General features: G+C 42.4%; 1 protein-coding gene across 11 annotated transcripts in view; it reads right to left on the bottom strand.

The window, feature by feature from the left end:
- The window catches only part of PANK1 (pantothenate kinase 1), a 109,528-nt gene that overhangs the window by 35,673 nt on the left and 57,711 nt on the right, over positions 1-16,144 (bottom strand). Inside the window, exon 1 of one of the 11 annotated variants that reach the window (XM_004749692.3) lies at positions 10,175-10,337. The exons of the other annotated variants lie outside the window; for them this stretch is intronic. The gene's annotated coding sequence lies outside the window, so the exon portion shown is untranslated. Of the gene's footprint in view, positions 1-10,174; positions 10,338-16,144 lie in introns of those variants that run through there. 11 annotated transcript variants of the gene reach the window in all.

The raw sequence follows: 16,144 nt of genomic DNA, 5'->3' as shown, positions 1-16,144 counted from the left end.
CAGAGTCTGCTTTGCATCTGCAATTTGAACTGGGGAACTGGTTTGTTTATAATTTTATTTCCTTAAAGCAACTTCAATTCTAGTAGTTAGTGCAACTAAATTTAAAGTCAAAATTTTAATGACATTTATTTTTTAAAAAGGACAGGCTATATTCAGCCACATGCTTTCTCAACTGTGCCTCATTATTAAAAACTGCCAAAGGCATGTGTTAAAAATATGGACTCCCCGGCCACAGCCTGGAGCCTAGGAGGAGGCAGGACTGGAGAAAATCCTTCGCAGTGGGGTGGGGTTTGTAATTCTCACCGGTCAAGTTCAAAACCACTGTTCTAGCTGAAACGAAATGAATGCTGTAAGAAGCCAGACCACAACTGAAAAGTGAGAAATCAGAATTTGAACGGGTTACTCTTGCTTTTAACTGGGAGGGAGCTCTGAAGCTGGTGTGGTGCCTAGCACCGATTTGGCAGACGCTCCCATTCCCCAAAGGGACCTGAACACATCTAATTGCTCTTTAATGAAATTACTATTGGGCAATTTATACCATGAGGCCCGCAGGCGATTTTTAAATTTTAAATACAGCTTTTGAATTTCCAGGTATCATCCACCCACGACTAAACCCATTGTCATGGGTTTAGAAACGTTTCACATGTGATTAAGTGTTGTCAGTGTGCTCCTCTCTCCCAGTGACTCCCAGGTTAAAGGTGACCATGCCTTCCTCCATAAAGAAGGCAGCTCATGACACAATACTAGTGCATTCGGGGCAGGCAGGCAGATGTTCTTTGATTCGCAACCCATGGGGCCGACCTTGACACAGACCACATGAAATATGAACAACAAACAGAAAGACCAACATAAAAGCTGTGTTACTTTTTTTTTTTTTAGGTTAAGATTTGAGAGAAAGAGAGAAAAAAGAACACCATTCTGGTGTTACCCATAAATGTATTCTTAGCTTGAACCCGGGCCAGGAGGAAGCAGGGGCAAAATGAAGCTACAGATAAGGGAATCCAAAATGTCAAACCCATGAGGTGAAAGAAATTTTTCCTTGAGCGTCCTTCTCAAGAACCTGAGCAACTCAATGAAGTGCGGTTTCTTTCCCAAGGGCCTGGAGCCTCTCCCTGCCACCCCTACAAGAGAAAATCAGAACAGGAGGAGGAATGTAGCTCTAGTGACCACAGAGCTCATTCTGTTTCTATCATCCCCACAGCCAAGCCCTGGATTTCTATCCTAGGTCCTGAGGAGGAGACATGATAGGCAGTGAAACAGGAAATGAAAACTGTCTCCCAGCGCTCAGTAACACTGTCAAGCCAAGGAAAGGGGCGCGGGGGAGGGGGACAGATACAGACAGTTCAGGACATTGACCCTATTTCTCACCAAGAAGTTAGTTGTCAGTCCTGCCCCCATAGAGGCAAGAGAAGGTGAGTATCAACCTTCCATGTAGTCCTCGGCTTTCATAACACCACTTTCATCATCAGAAATACAGTCCCTTGGACTAAAAAGAAAATCCTACAGACACGTGCTGAGGGACAAGAGTACAGTGGGCCTGTGTGATTCTCTCCAGTGTGATCACTGCAGCACCCAGAACGAAACAGCGCATCCACCTAGGGACGGCTCTTCCTGCTACCTAATGCCCTGCGCTGAAGCTCAAGATGGCAATCTCATTACCTGCTTAAACAAATCCCAGTTTAAACCACCGAGAGGTTTAGCTTTCTGTCTTGATAAGCCACCAGAGCATACATACTTACTCCAGGGATGCTACCGACCATTTAATACGAGGCAGTGGTTACCTGGAGGCTTCCAGGAGAACTGCGGTGTGCTAGGTGGCCCCACCGGGCGGAACAACAGGTCTACCAGTAATGGGCTTTGCTCATGCACTTTAGCTTGACTGTGAAAGTCTGGCATATCTTTGAAGTCGAGCTGAGTGAAGACTGAGGAAGACGTGCCAACCGTTCACACGGCATTGCAAGCTGAACGAAAGAGATCACAAGACCCTCTTCAAATAATCTGGGAGCAAGTACGCACTGAGGGAGCCACCGATTCATGAATGTGTATTTATGACAGTGAGAGGCACTGCGGCACAGAGTCGGGATATGGCCATGAACCCGCCCCCTCAGCAGCACTTACGTTCGGGTCTGCAAGGACTGACCATTGATGAAGAACAATCAGGAAAGAGTGAAAACTCTGCTGTGAGTGAAATCCACACTGTCCTAGGACCAGACACCATTTAAAACGATCCTTTAGTATTTATGAATGGCAGCTCCAAGCAGGGTTCCCTCATAGGCACAATAATCATCAAAAAGATAAGCTTGAGACTACCTCACCATACAAGAACCTTATCATTAAACTTGAGATGATACTCAAACCTACAGAAATGTTTAAAACCACAGGATGTGAGTGTTGGAGGGACATCAGAGCTCTTTGAGGGACATGCACATTAAAATCACAATGAGATACCACTTCGAACCCATTGGAGCAGCTATAATTTAAAAAATGGAAAACACCAAGTGCTGGTGAGGATTTGGAGAAACGAACCCTCACACACTGTTGGTGGGGATATAAAATAGTGCAGTCACTTTGGAAAACAGCCTGACAGTTCTGCAGGAGGTTAAACGTAAGCTAATATATGATTTAGCAAGTCCGCTCTCAGGTACACCCAAGAGAGATGGAAACATGTCCACAGAAAAAGTTGCATGTGAGTGTTCATAGCAGCATTACTCATAATAGCCAGAAAGTGGAACAACCCAAATGTCCCCAGCTGATGAAAGGATCAATAACCTATGTTATCTCCATGCAGTGAAGTACTATTAGGCAATAAAATGGAATGAAGTACTAATATGCATTGAGACATAGACAAACGTTGAAATCGCCATGCTAAGTGAAAGGAACCAATCACAAGAGACCACCTAGTATATTACTCCAATATGTGACATCTGTAAGAGGCAGAAAAATTAGTGGCTGCCTGACCTTGGGAGTTGTGGGGGCAAAAAGGAGTGACTGCCAATAAGTTTTCCAGGGTGGGGAGCGATGGAGTGTTCTAAAATTGACCGTGGTAATGGTTGTACTCTGTGAATACGCTACAAAACACCTAATTGTGCACTTTAAATGGGTGAACTGCATGTGAATTATATCTTTTTTGTTTTTTAAAGATTTTATTTATTTGTCAGGGAGAGAGGGAGAGAGCACAGGCAGGGAGAGTGGAATGCAGACGGAGAGGGAGAAGCAGACTTCCTGCTGAGCAAGGAGCCGGATGTAAGACTCGATCCCAGGACCTTGGGATCATGAACTCAGCCTAAGGCATACGCCTAACTAACCAAGCCACCCAGGCATCCCTGAATTATATCTTAATAAAGCAGATCTTATGCATAAATGAAACTCTGGTCTAATCCCTTCATTTCACAGGTGACTTTTAAAACATAAATGCCAAACTGGGGTGCCTGGGTGATTCAGTCAGTTAAACACCTGCCTTTGGCTCAGGTCATGATCCTGGGGTCCCGAGATCAAGCCCTGCATCCAGTTCCCTGATCGAAGAGAAGTCTGCTCCTCCCTCTCTCTCTGCTCCTCCCTCCCTGCTTGTACATGTGCTCTTTCTCTCCCTCACTGTCTCAAATAAATATATAAATAAATAAAATCTTTTTTTAAAATAAATTAAAATAAATGCCAAATTATAATTGCTTTTGAAGAAAATTTAAAATGCACGACCAACTTTCCCATATTTTTAAAGAAAATAAATAGTAAAAAATTTTAGCTCTTCCTGATGACTGATAGACATATGAAAATCAATTTTTGTGTCCACTATAGACTGATGCCCTCAGGAACCACAAGAACCTGTGCTTCTCAGGCTGCTATGACCTGAGTATTCTTTGTCTTTATTATAGCTTTCTCTGTCTTGCTTTTGGGCTAATGCTGTTAATTTCTTGCTGCTATCAATGTTACTACAGTGATTCTATCCCAAACACACTATATGAATGTGGAGAAACAAAATCAAGTCTGTTAAAAACTGTGCCTTTGGTAGGAGTAAATGGACTCAGAGCACAGGAAGTACTCTGAATGCAAAATGCAAAAGCATCTCCAATTTTATCTACTTTCCAACACTGATTTGGGTGGCTGGCTTCCTTCCAGGTTCTCAGACGCCTTCTGGCTTATCGCTGGCATGTTTCCAGAAGTGACGATCACTGTCATTAGTAATAAATGTATTCTTTTACTCTAACAATTTTTATCAAAGGCACAGCTAAATGTAATATGTAGTTGGAAAAAGAGGTTTCAACTCTAAAACTATAAATATGAGTATTGAAAATATTTTTCTGGTGCCATTTAGTTTGGGGACAGAGTGCCTTTCTTCATCATTAAGATGAGATTTTTCTAACGACTTAGCACTGGAAATTTATTATATCTGAACTCTAGACCTCACATATGAAAGAGATAAAAGCAACATCTTTATATTGGTTAACTTTACCAAACACATAACATATTTAATGTAAAGTTCATCTATGAGAACAACGCTGTTTTGATGAATATGAAGGCTGGACAGTTATCACTTATAGATGATAGCGGTACTCTCATAAACTTCAGCATCCAATTTATTTTTGTTCTACGTTGGGACTACACAATATGGAGAAAAGTTTGACTAAAAGAGTAGGTGCAAATCCTCACTGTTTTTTGAACAGTTTTCCTTGCAATCCGGGGATTTCTGTTATCAAAACTGATTCAGGGGGCACCTGGGTGGCTCAGTGGGTTAAGCCGCTGCCTTCGGCTCAGGTCATGATCTCAGGGTCCTGGGATCGAGTCCCGCATCGGGCCTCTGCTCAGCAGGGAGCCTGCTTCCCTCTCTCTCTCTGCTTGCCTCTCTGTCTACTGTGATCTCCCTCTGTCAAATAAATAAATAAAATCTTAAAAAAAAAAAAAAAAACTGATTCAGTAACTGGGAAAGATCTCCTGAAAATGTTTCACAAATAGCTGAACACTGAAAAAAACTAACAACTCCTCAGCTTGCATGTAATAAACACAAAAATCAGATGAAAGCATCTAAACCTTATAGTAAGTGCTATAACTTTAAACTGGACAGGTTATTCATTTACCTGTTGTATAACTGACCTATGCCAGAGTGAGAGCATTTGCCAAGCAAAAACTAAGTCTTGCCTAAGATTTGAGTGTGGTCTACTTTACTATAGTGGTATATTAGCCTGTGCAATTTTATGCAATTTTATATGGACATTTGCACACAGGCCAAATTTTTTAAAAGACTTCAGAGCCACCAACTGGCCAATCAATGGTCTGTTTGTAAGAATTCAGGAGAAGCTAATTCCAAGGTCTACAAATAAATGGGTTAACCCAGCAGCAACTCTGTACCAACTAACATTAAGTGCTTTCTACGTGGCAGGTTCTGTGCTAGGAGCTTTATGTACAATATCTGATTTAATTCTCACAACCCAATGTGGTAGGCCTTCTTATTATGCCCACTTTACAGATGACAGAACTGAAGATGAGAAGTGAAGGAACTCACCCAAACATTACTTAGGTGGTTTCTGATATGCTTTTTAATGACAGCTTTTAAATAGACAAAAATATTTTTAAAGCAGAACTTGAATGAAATGTTTGGACCCTTTTCAAAAACTTCCACCCTGTACATAGCAAATATCCTCTGCTGAGCAACAAGAGAGCAACCATTTATACACCAGTACTTATACAATCTAGTATAAAAACAGGTATAGTAATGCCCCTAAATTATTAGAAAATATCACATGATCCTCAGTATTCTGTCAAAGAAGACACAAATGTAGAGAATGCATCTGAAGCATGTTTTTCTTTTTTTATTTTTAAAATGACATGTCAGCTTTTTTTCTTAAAGATTTTATTTATTTATTTGACAGAGAGATCACAAGTAGACAGAGAGACAGACGCGGGGGCGGCCGGTGGGAAGCAGTCTCCGGGCTGAGCAGAAAGCCCAATGTGGGACTCCATCCTAGGACCCTGGGATCATGACCTGAGCTTGAAGGCAGAGGCTTAACCCACTGAGCCACCAAGGCGCCCAAAGCACGTTTTTCATAAAAACTGAAAACTTCCTAAGACTCACAAGAGTAAGCCAGTCCTGGCAGTTAACACAGGTAAGAACTCACTGATGTTTAACTGGTTTGATCCCCAGAAATGCTTGACAAGCAAGAGTGATACTAAATAGATTAAGGATCTTTTTCTTTTTTTGTTGTTGTTTTTGTTTTTGTTTTTTTGTGGTAAAGATCGTCTAGAATAGCAAACCACAGGAATTTCAGCAATACCCCTCCTGGGAACCTCTTGTAAAACCCAGGTTCAACCTTCAAGGCAGCATCTCCAGACCTCCAGCCTGATCCCAGTCCTACTTCCTGAGTCTTCAGGATGAGTGCTAGCTCACCTGCTCTCACCCTAGTGGCTGCGGAGGCAGGAAGGCTGGAATTCTTTTAATGCTGTTCCCAAACTCTCAATCTCAAGATGAAAACTACATAGGAGATACGAGTCACTTCTAAGCCAGTGAGCCTGCGGTGATTCCCCAAGCACCTTTTGGGCACAGGATTATTGCATTACAAGAATGAAGTTTGAAGTCTCCGACCATGAAGAAATGGTTAAAAATTAATCATACACTAACGGTAACAGGGACTGGCAAAACAAACAACAATCTCCTCCCAACCCACAAAACTGAATCCTTCCAGGACACACAATGTCAAATTTTCATCTACCTATCAACAAACAGGATGTAACTATTTTATCCATAGTTAGATAACTAAATGTATTCCTCTAACTGTGCATCATAAAATGTTATAGTTCAACCGAAAATAACACATTGTTAACTTTTTTTTTTTTTTTTTTAAGATTTTATTTATTTATTTGTCAGAGAGAGAGCGAGCGAGAGTGAGCACAGGCAGACAGAGTGGAAGGCAGAGTCAGAGGGAGAAGCAGGCTCCCTGCGGAGCAAGGAGCCCGATGTGGGACTCGATCCCAGGACGCTGGGATCATGACCTGAGCCGAAGGCAGCTGCTTAACCAACTGAGCCACCCAGGCGTCCCCACATTGTTAACTTTTTACAGCAATTAACAGATTAGGGTTATGTTTTTAAAAAGAGTTCTTACCTTTTAGAAATACATATGAAAGCATTTCCCACTGAAATGATGTATCTGAGATTCATTGTAAGTCATTCAGTTTAAAAGGGGAGGTTTGGGGAGCGCCTGGGTGGCTCAGTGGGTTAAAGCCTCTGCTTTCGGCTCAGGTCATGATTCCAGAGTCCTGGGATGGAGCCCCTGCTGAGCAGGGAGCCTGCTTCCTCCTCTCTCTCTCTGCCTGCCTCTCTGCCTACTTGTGGTCTCTGTCTGTCAAATAAATAAATAAAAATATTTAAAATTTAAAAAAAAATAAAAGGGGAGGTTTGGACGTAACAGATATGATAGGACATCAATGGACAGAGAGGCCAAATGATGATTAGCACTTTTTGGATAAACACTTTGGTTTTGTATAACGTTTGAAATTTTCCTAGATAAAAAGATTTCTTTAAATTCCCAACACTTTCCAAACATTCCTACAAAACAGTGAGAGGACAGTGGAACATTAGTCACCTTTGGAGTAAAATTCAAATGGGAACAAACTGGAGAAGTCCCTTTTTTGGCCGCACAGATGCTGTTGGTGGAAACAAACATGTCAAGCTCCTTTCCCTCTTGGCTGGGACAAATTTCAACCTGTCTGCCCTAACCAGAAACATGGAACAAAGGTACTCCGGCAACTCCACCCTGCCCTTTCACCAACAGTAAATTAACTTTAAATTACTCTAGAAAGGTGCAAGGCTCATTGGGGCAGACGTAGCACCTATTTAAAGAAATGTTGGTGTTTCCCAATCCATGTATAATGAACATATAGCTCAAGACAATTCAAGTCATTTGAAACAAAAACAAGAGTGAATCATAAAATGAGTATAAAGAAGCCCAAAGTTGTGCTTTCCCTATGATTAGCACTTTGGTGCAGGTATGGTTATTTATCTGTATACTATTATATATGGTTATTTATCTGTATACTGTTATATATCTGTATACTATTTTCTTCTCCTTTCCTTAGTTCTCCTGCTGTACTGCTAGTACAGTAACACCTGCTTATTCTACCTATTGCATTATCCAGCATGGAACCCAACTGTATTTGGGGAAGGAATTTAAGAGGGAGAAAGGGAGACAGATAACAATGTGACTCTAAATTCTACCCTTACACCATAGTGGGCCCTCAAATATTCGTAAAATACTTGCTTTCCTAAGAATGAAGCTCCTCTGTCTAACTCCTCCTCTTCTGGCTTTGTCCCACTTAGTAGAGGACATGTTGACCTTTTCCTCCCCTTCTGACTCAAATGCTTTAATAATTCAACTTGTATTACTGATGGTCTCTGGGACTTTACTCCGCATGACCCATGACCTGTTTTCTGGTCAGAGGTGTACTGGTAAATGTTTAGCAACTGGCTCTCTAAAAATAAAGCCTTGATTTTCACTGTTCACCAATTTCCACAGTGTAAACACACCCACTGTAGCCAATTTCAAGCTACCGACACAAGGACATTAAATGCAGAGTTAGGAAGTAATGGGTACAGCCAGCTCTCAGAGCCTGTAGGAGCAGCACAGCACGTCATGGGGACTCATCCTGGCTGGCCTCGGATAATCCCAGTTTATGCCTGTGGTCCTGGTATAATTATTCATGATACCCCTCACCACTCTTTAAAAGTGTTGATGATAGGGGCATCTGGGTGACTCCGTTGGCTAAGTGTCTACCTTTGGCTAAGGTCATGATCTCAGGGCCCAGGGATTGAGCCCCGCATCGGGCTCTCTGCTCAGCAGGGAGCCTGCTTCCCTTCCTCTCCCTCTGCCTGCCTTTCTGCCTACTTGTGATCTCTGTCTGTCAAATGAATAACAAAAATTTAAAAAATATAATAAAGTATGAATCATAAACAGACAGCCTCAACAAGTTCTCTGATTCATACACACAGAGTTTAGTGACTTTTGGAAATGCCATAGTATTTGAGTAAAATCAAGCCAGGCAACGGGCTTCAGACCACACTCCAGCTTGGAATCACTGAAGCCAAGTATCACATGTAGAGTCTAGCCCAGGGATTAAAAACTAGTTAGCCCCTGTGGGACCTGTAGGCTTATTAAATCTCAGTGTTCAAGGTCACCCAGGTCAGTACTTACCTAATCCCCTTTATGACAACTCAAGAGGCCATCCTTCCATCTAAGCTTTAATACTGTTGGCAACCCAATCGGTACTGACTCACATGGATGATGGAGTCTGGCAGGGGAGTGTGTGGGTCTTGGTTTTTCAGAGGGTAGGACCGCAAGGAAAGTCAAGATAAAATAGCTGTCTTTAAATATCTAGTAAGCAGTCATGTAAAAGAGAGACTGGACACAATGTGCGGCCAAGGTAGAAGCTATGAGAGTCTGATCTGACTTAGTGTAAGGAAGGGCATCTAACAGCACCACCCATAATAGCTAACATCTGAGTGCTTACATTCTGCTGCAAGCCTCATCACACTGCTGACCCATATCAAGCTTGAAGTCACACAAGTCCACCCCTGTCTCTCTCACTCCTGGACCACGTACCTCAGGCTGTAAAGGAGTTGTGTGTCCAAGAAGCCCCAGAGGATTCCTCGTAAGCGACACTGCCCAGACTGGCCCCAACTCACAGAGGTTCATGTAGGCTCACACTGTCCAGAGGCACAAGCTAAAGGCCCTGTGGCCCAGATTCAGCATAGAGTCAAGGCCAGGTGCACCAGAAGGTTCATGTGCTAGTCTTAAAGGCAACAAGTGCCCAGAAATACCCATGTCCTCATCTACCAGAACGAAGTTTGCTAGGCTATGGGTTAAAAAGAAGGCCAAAAGGGGTGCCTGGGTGGCTCAGTGTGTTAAGCCTCTGCCTTTGGCTCAGGTCATGGTCTCAGGGTCCTGGTATCAAGCCCCACATCAGGCTCTCTGCTCGGCGGGGAGCCTGCTTCCCCCTTCTCTCTGCCTGCCTCTCTGCCTACTTATGATCTCTCTCTCTCCGTCAAATAATAAATAAAATCTTAAAAAAAAAAAAGAAGGCTGAAGAACTCCATGCAGCTGTTCTGAATTCTGAAGCCTTGTCTGATTCATGCAGCTTTTACAAAGGCGAAGTGCTCACTTTCCCAATCCTTCTCATCTCTTTTGTGCCTTACCTGCTTCACTCAAGGGTTGAGGTATCAAGATCTGAAGATCAAAGGAAGAAACTTGCTTTTTTAAAAGTTAACTTCGTCCCGGCACCAAATTAGCAGTAAAATAAATGACAGTCTTCTTAGTCACAAAGTTGCCAACATCACCCTCAGACAGGGCACGCTGTACTCCATTTCAGGAGCTGCAATGGGGCAACTTTTGAAAGTAACAATGAGGTCACTGAACTGTGACACAGGCCACATATCCCGCTTCAAGAAACGTCAGAGGGAGTTCACTCAGGATGTGATGTTAGGTCAGTTTGGAACATACCCTGAAACCCAGGCCCAGTCTCAGTCCAGGCAAGATGAGTTCATGCAAATTCTGAGATTTTACAAAGTTTTAAAAGCCTCTATGATGAAATAACACCAATAATATTAATATTAATATTAAATGCCCTTTATTAACAGTCGCTAGTGTTAATAGCAAAATATCTTTTACTATGCACACACCAGGGTGCAGTCATTCTATTCTACACTTACTATATTTTCCACATTTGGTCCTCACAACGAATAAAATGGGCTCCATGAGGCAGAAGACATGAACAGACATTTCTCCAAAGAAGACATCCAAATGGCCAACAGACACACAAAAAAGTGTTCAGCATCACTCGGAATCAGGGAAATACAAATCAAAACCACAGTGAGATACCATCTCACACCAGTCAGAATGGCTACAATTAGCCAGTCTGGAAACAACAAGTGTTGGCGAGGATGCAGAGAAAGGGGAGCGCTCCTACACCATTGATGGGAATGCAAGCTGGTGCAGCCACTTTGGAAAAAAGCACGGAGGCTCTTCAGAAAGTTGAAAATAGAGCTACCCTATGACCCAGCAATCACACTACTGGGTATTTACCCTAAAGATATAAATGTAGTGATCCAAGGGGGCATGGGCACCCCAATGTTTATAGCAGCAATGTCCACAATAGCCAAACTATGGCAAGAACCTAATGTCCATCAACAGATGAATGGATAAAGAAGAAGATGTGAGAATATATATATATATATATATATATATATATATACTGCATAGTATTCCATATATATATATGCATAGTATTCCATAGTATATGCATAGTATTCCATAGTATATACTATATGCATAGTATTCCATATAATGGAATACTATGCATATAGTATATACTATGGAATACTATGCAGCCATCAATACCCCCCAAATCTTGCCATTTGCAATGATGTGGATGAAACTAGAAGGTATTATGCTAAGCAAAGTAAATTAATCAGAGAAAGACAATTATCATATGATCTCTCTGATATGAGGAATTTTGAGAGGCAGGGCAGGGGGTCATGTGGGAAAGGGATGGGAAAATGAAACAAGATGGGACCAGGGAGGGAGACAAGCCATAAGAGACTCTTAATCTCCAGAAACAAACTGAGGATTGCTGGGGGGGGAGGGGGAGAAAGGGATGGGGTGCCTGGGTGATGGACACTGGGGAGAATATGTGTTATGGTAAGTGCTGCGAATTGAGTAAGACTGATGATTCACAGACCTATACTCCTGAAACAAGTAATACACCACATGTTAATAAAAAAAAAAAAAAAAAAGATAGGGGCGCCTGAGTGGCTCAGTGGGTTAAAGCATCTGCCTTCAGCTCAGGTCATGATCCTGGGGTCGAGCCCCGCATGGAGCTCTCTGCTCAGCGGGGAGCCTGCTTCCTGCCCGCCCCCCTGCCTGCCTCTCTGCCTACTTGTGATCTCTGTCTGTCAAATAAATAAATAAAATCTTAAAAAAAAAAAAAAAAAGATAGGCCCCCATTATCTCTATTCACGAAGTAGTCCCACAGAGTGCCTGGGTGGCTCAGGCAGTCAAGTGGCTGCCTTCATGATCCCAGCCAGGGTCCTGGGATGGAGCTCCACATGGGGCTCTCTGCTTGGCAGGGAGCCTGCTTCTTCCTCTCCCTCTGTCTGACACTCTGCCTACTTGTGCTCTCTCTGTCAAATAAATAAATAAAATAAAATCTTAAAAAAAAAAGAAGAAGAAGAAGTAGCCCCAGAAGTTGAGGATCTCACCTTAAGGCTATACTGTTATTAAACAGTGCTGGTCCACCTGGGGGGGCACAGTCCGTTGAGTGCCCAACTCTTGGTTTTGGCTCAGGGCATGATCTCAGGGTCCTGAGATGGAGCCCTATGTCAGGGTCCACACTCAGTGCAGGGTCTGCTTAAAACTCTCTGCCCCTACCTCCCCCACACTTTCTCTATCTAAAATAAATAAATCTTTTATAAAAACAAAACCAAAAAAATACCAAAAACAACAACAACAAAAAAACACATATTGCAGTGAGGCTCTACATTTAGGTCTGGTGGCTCTAAAGCTCTTTCCACTACAGAACACTACTCACACTTCCGAAAGCCCTCTAGGATCTTGAGCCTAGCCCGGCAGAGTCAAAATCTGAAATCAGATGGTTTTACCCTGAGCCCCTGGGCCCTCCCTCAGTTTCTCCACCTGAAGAAGGAAGATCATGATAGGATCTGTCTTACCATAGTCTGAGTATCTTATAAACAGCAGAAATTTATTTCTCACAGTTCTGGAGTCCAAGATCAAGGTGCTGGTGGATTCGGTGTCTGGTGAGAGCCTGCTTCCTAGATGGCTGGCTTTTGGCTATAACCTCGCTTTCTGAGGTCTCTTTTATGGATGCTAATCCCAATGGCTCTACCCTCTCGACCTAATCACCTCCCAAAGGCTCCACCTCCTAATACAGTCACCTTGGGGGTTACAAGGTCAATATATAAGCTCTGGGGGGACACACAAGCATTCAGTCCATAGTCGTACCCATCTCACAGGGTGCGAGGAGTGTTTTTTCAAATAATCCATGTAAAGCGTTTAGCTGCGGGTCGGCACGTAGTTAAGTGCCCATGCCTGGCCAGTGCCTGGCCACTGTTATTTCCACAGACCCTCAGTTCAGCTTTCTGCCAGAGGGGCACAGACTGCAGACGCTTATCTCTTCTGAAAATTTTACAGAACACACTTCTTTCCCTGATATAAAGAGTAGACTTATTGTGGCAGAAAAGAGAGCCAGCTAGCTGTCAGTGGACTTAGACCTCCGTCTGAATTTTGGCCCTGCCCATTCACTCACTACAAAGTCTTCCAGCAGGATCCTTCACCCCTCTGAGCCTCTCTTTCCCCATCTGTGAAATGGAAAGTAGGGTTGGTAATTTGCATACTTTCATAAGAACCTAGGCATACAGATGTCGCACAACAACAGCTACTCTGATTACTGAAAGTGACTACTGCAAGTACTCACTATGTCATGACTTTTTCCTGTCCTCCTTCCCAACTACAGAGGAAATCTGCTAGAGGTCCAGACCATTATTTTGATGCAACTGGCTCTAAAAATAACATTACCTCACCCCTTCGAATTGACGGAGAATATGAACACACACGTGTGATTAGCCAGCTCTAAGCATCTAAGAGATGGCATGAATTAAGTAATGAGATACCAAGCTTGACAGCTGCACTATCTGGAGAAAAGGTCTACTTAGAAATTCTGTGCAGTACGTTCGGTACACTGAACAGTTTCCATATCTGAATCAGAATACTGCAACGCAAGGTGAATCCTGACCTATGTATTAAAGCTAAAGCACATGGAATTAAGTATCATAGAAGTAGAACTTTGATTTATTTTTACTCTCATGGCATTTGGTTTGTTTTAAAACGACACATACATACACAAGCCAGGCAATCACAAAAACAAAAACAAAACAAACCCCTGAAACCAGTCAATGAGAACTAGTTCTCCTTTGTTTCCCTACTAATTCTGTTTCTAAAACCATGATGGATTTCTGTTGTACTTACTTGTGCCATGTCCCACATGCTAAAAATTTGCAGTACTCTTTCCATCTTTGGTTACTGTGCCAAACAAATATGCTTTGGATTAATGCTGAAATTTGCTTACTGATCTTTTGAGGAAAAGTGTTCACCTGTCTAACATATCCCGATACCTGGCTTAACCACTTAGAGGCTGGACACTTGGGCCTTAAATTCTTAAGTCTTCAGTTCAAAGGTGCATTGCACAACTCATAACTTCACTGACAAACCTGGGACTCTGACCATGTCCCAGAAGTAGCAATACTATAGTGTGCCCTTGCTTCCCATCTGCCTTTTGTTGTGGAGTTTGCAATGCTTCCCATCCACCTAGAAGCACTGAATATGGTTTAAAAAAAAAAAAAAAAGGCACATATATCTACACTCTATGCAGATCCAACCAGAAAATTCTACCTGTTATCTTTTTATCCTGGTTTTTATAATTAGCCTGATTCAGTGGTAGTGGAAAACCTGAATACCACAGTTGAATACTCCAATATTTAGAAAACTGACACCTCTCACTTTCATGATGGTGGCTAGCTGAAACTGGTAACGGACCCAGGTTTCTTCAGTTTGTACCCATGATTATGTTCTGTGTATACTGAACTCTCACCCATTTCCTGCTAATAGTGTTCTATCTAAACCATTTGAGAAGCCAGAGCTCCCCACCCTCCACCCCACAGGAGGCTGCTGGCACTAATCCAGTCCTTATTCTGTCCTGTTGCCACACAACAGAAGAGGCAATGGAGAGGGTAGCACCCATCCCCCAGCCTTCTGATGATGCCCAAATATTTGCTTTCTTCAGCATAGTGTTCGGTGACCCCAACAATCCCCTTGGCATTTTTTCCTCCCTCCACTAGGGTGGCTCATCTAACAGTGTCCTTGTGGTCTAAAACACCCAGCATTTCAAGGCAACATCCGAATACTACTTGGTGCCTTTTCTGTTCCTCCTCCAAAAAGAATGTATTCACCAATCCCAACAAAAATAACTTTAAAGGCACCGAGGTGGCTCAGTCAGCTGAGCACTGGACTCTTGCTTTCCTCTCAGGTCATGATCTCTGGGGAGTGTGACTGAGCCCCAAGCTGGGCTCCTGCTCAGTGGAGAGCCAACTTGAGATTCTCTCTCTCCCTCTCTTCGCTGTCACCTCCCCACACTCATGCATGTGTGTGTGCTCTCTCTCTCTCTCAAATTAGTAAATACATTTTAAAAAAACAAACGCAGAAAGGGGCGCCTGGGTGGCTCAGTCAGTTGGCTTTTGCTTTCTGCTCAGGTCATGATCCCAGGGTCCTGGGATTGAGCCCCACATCTGGCTCCCTGCTCCTGGGGGAGCCTGCTTCTTCCTCTCCCTCTGCCCCTCCCCCTGCTCTCTCAAATAAATAAATAAATGAATGAATAAATAAAATCTTTAAGCAAAACAAAGAAACATACAAAAAATGACTTAAGAAAGAATTATGTACAAAGTTGTTGCTGTAGTGATGTTTATGATATAGAGACCCCCGCTACAGCCTAAAGCTATGAGATAAAGATTAAATAAATTTTGGTATATCCATATATCAATCCAATATAATTAATATAATATAATATGATATAATATAATATATATTAATATAATTAATATATTTTAATATAATGTTAAAAAACGATGTCTTAATGCCATAAGAAAATGCTTATGCTAAAATCTTATTTTATTTATTTATTTGTTTTTAAAGATTTTATTTATTTATTTGACAGTCAGAGATCACAAGTAGGCAGAGAGGCAGGCAGAGAGAGGAAGGGAAGCAGGCTCCCTGCCGAGCAGAGAGCCTGATGTGGGACTTGATCCCAGGACCCTGAGACCATGACCTGAGCTGAAGGCAGAGGCTTTAACCCACTCAGCCACCCAGGCACCCCTAAAAAATGTACATTTTAAATATGTGTTTTCTCTGTCTGTGAGTACTTTTTAACTGCTTTTCTCCTACATTTTTGTATTATCCACTATTTTTACTGGGGAAGGGTAAAAAAAAAAAATCATTGAAAGACTGAGAGTGTCAGAGCTAATCAGATAAAACGTTTTGGCTTTTCTTATTCTGATCCTATATTTTTTTAAAACTAAGTCAGTCTGAGGTTGTCTCTGCCA

This window comes from Mustela putorius, unplaced genomic scaffold (assembly GCF_011764305.1).
Source record: "Mustela putorius furo isolate JIRA1106 unplaced genomic scaffold, ASM1176430v1.1 tig00003909_pilon_pilon_pilon, whole genome shotgun sequence".
In the NCBI taxonomy this organism is placed as follows: Eukaryota; Metazoa; Chordata; class Mammalia; order Carnivora; family Mustelidae; genus Mustela; species Mustela putorius.
The sequence above is the reverse complement of the archived record's forward strand: the minus strand, read 5'-3'. Positions and strand labels throughout refer to the sequence as shown.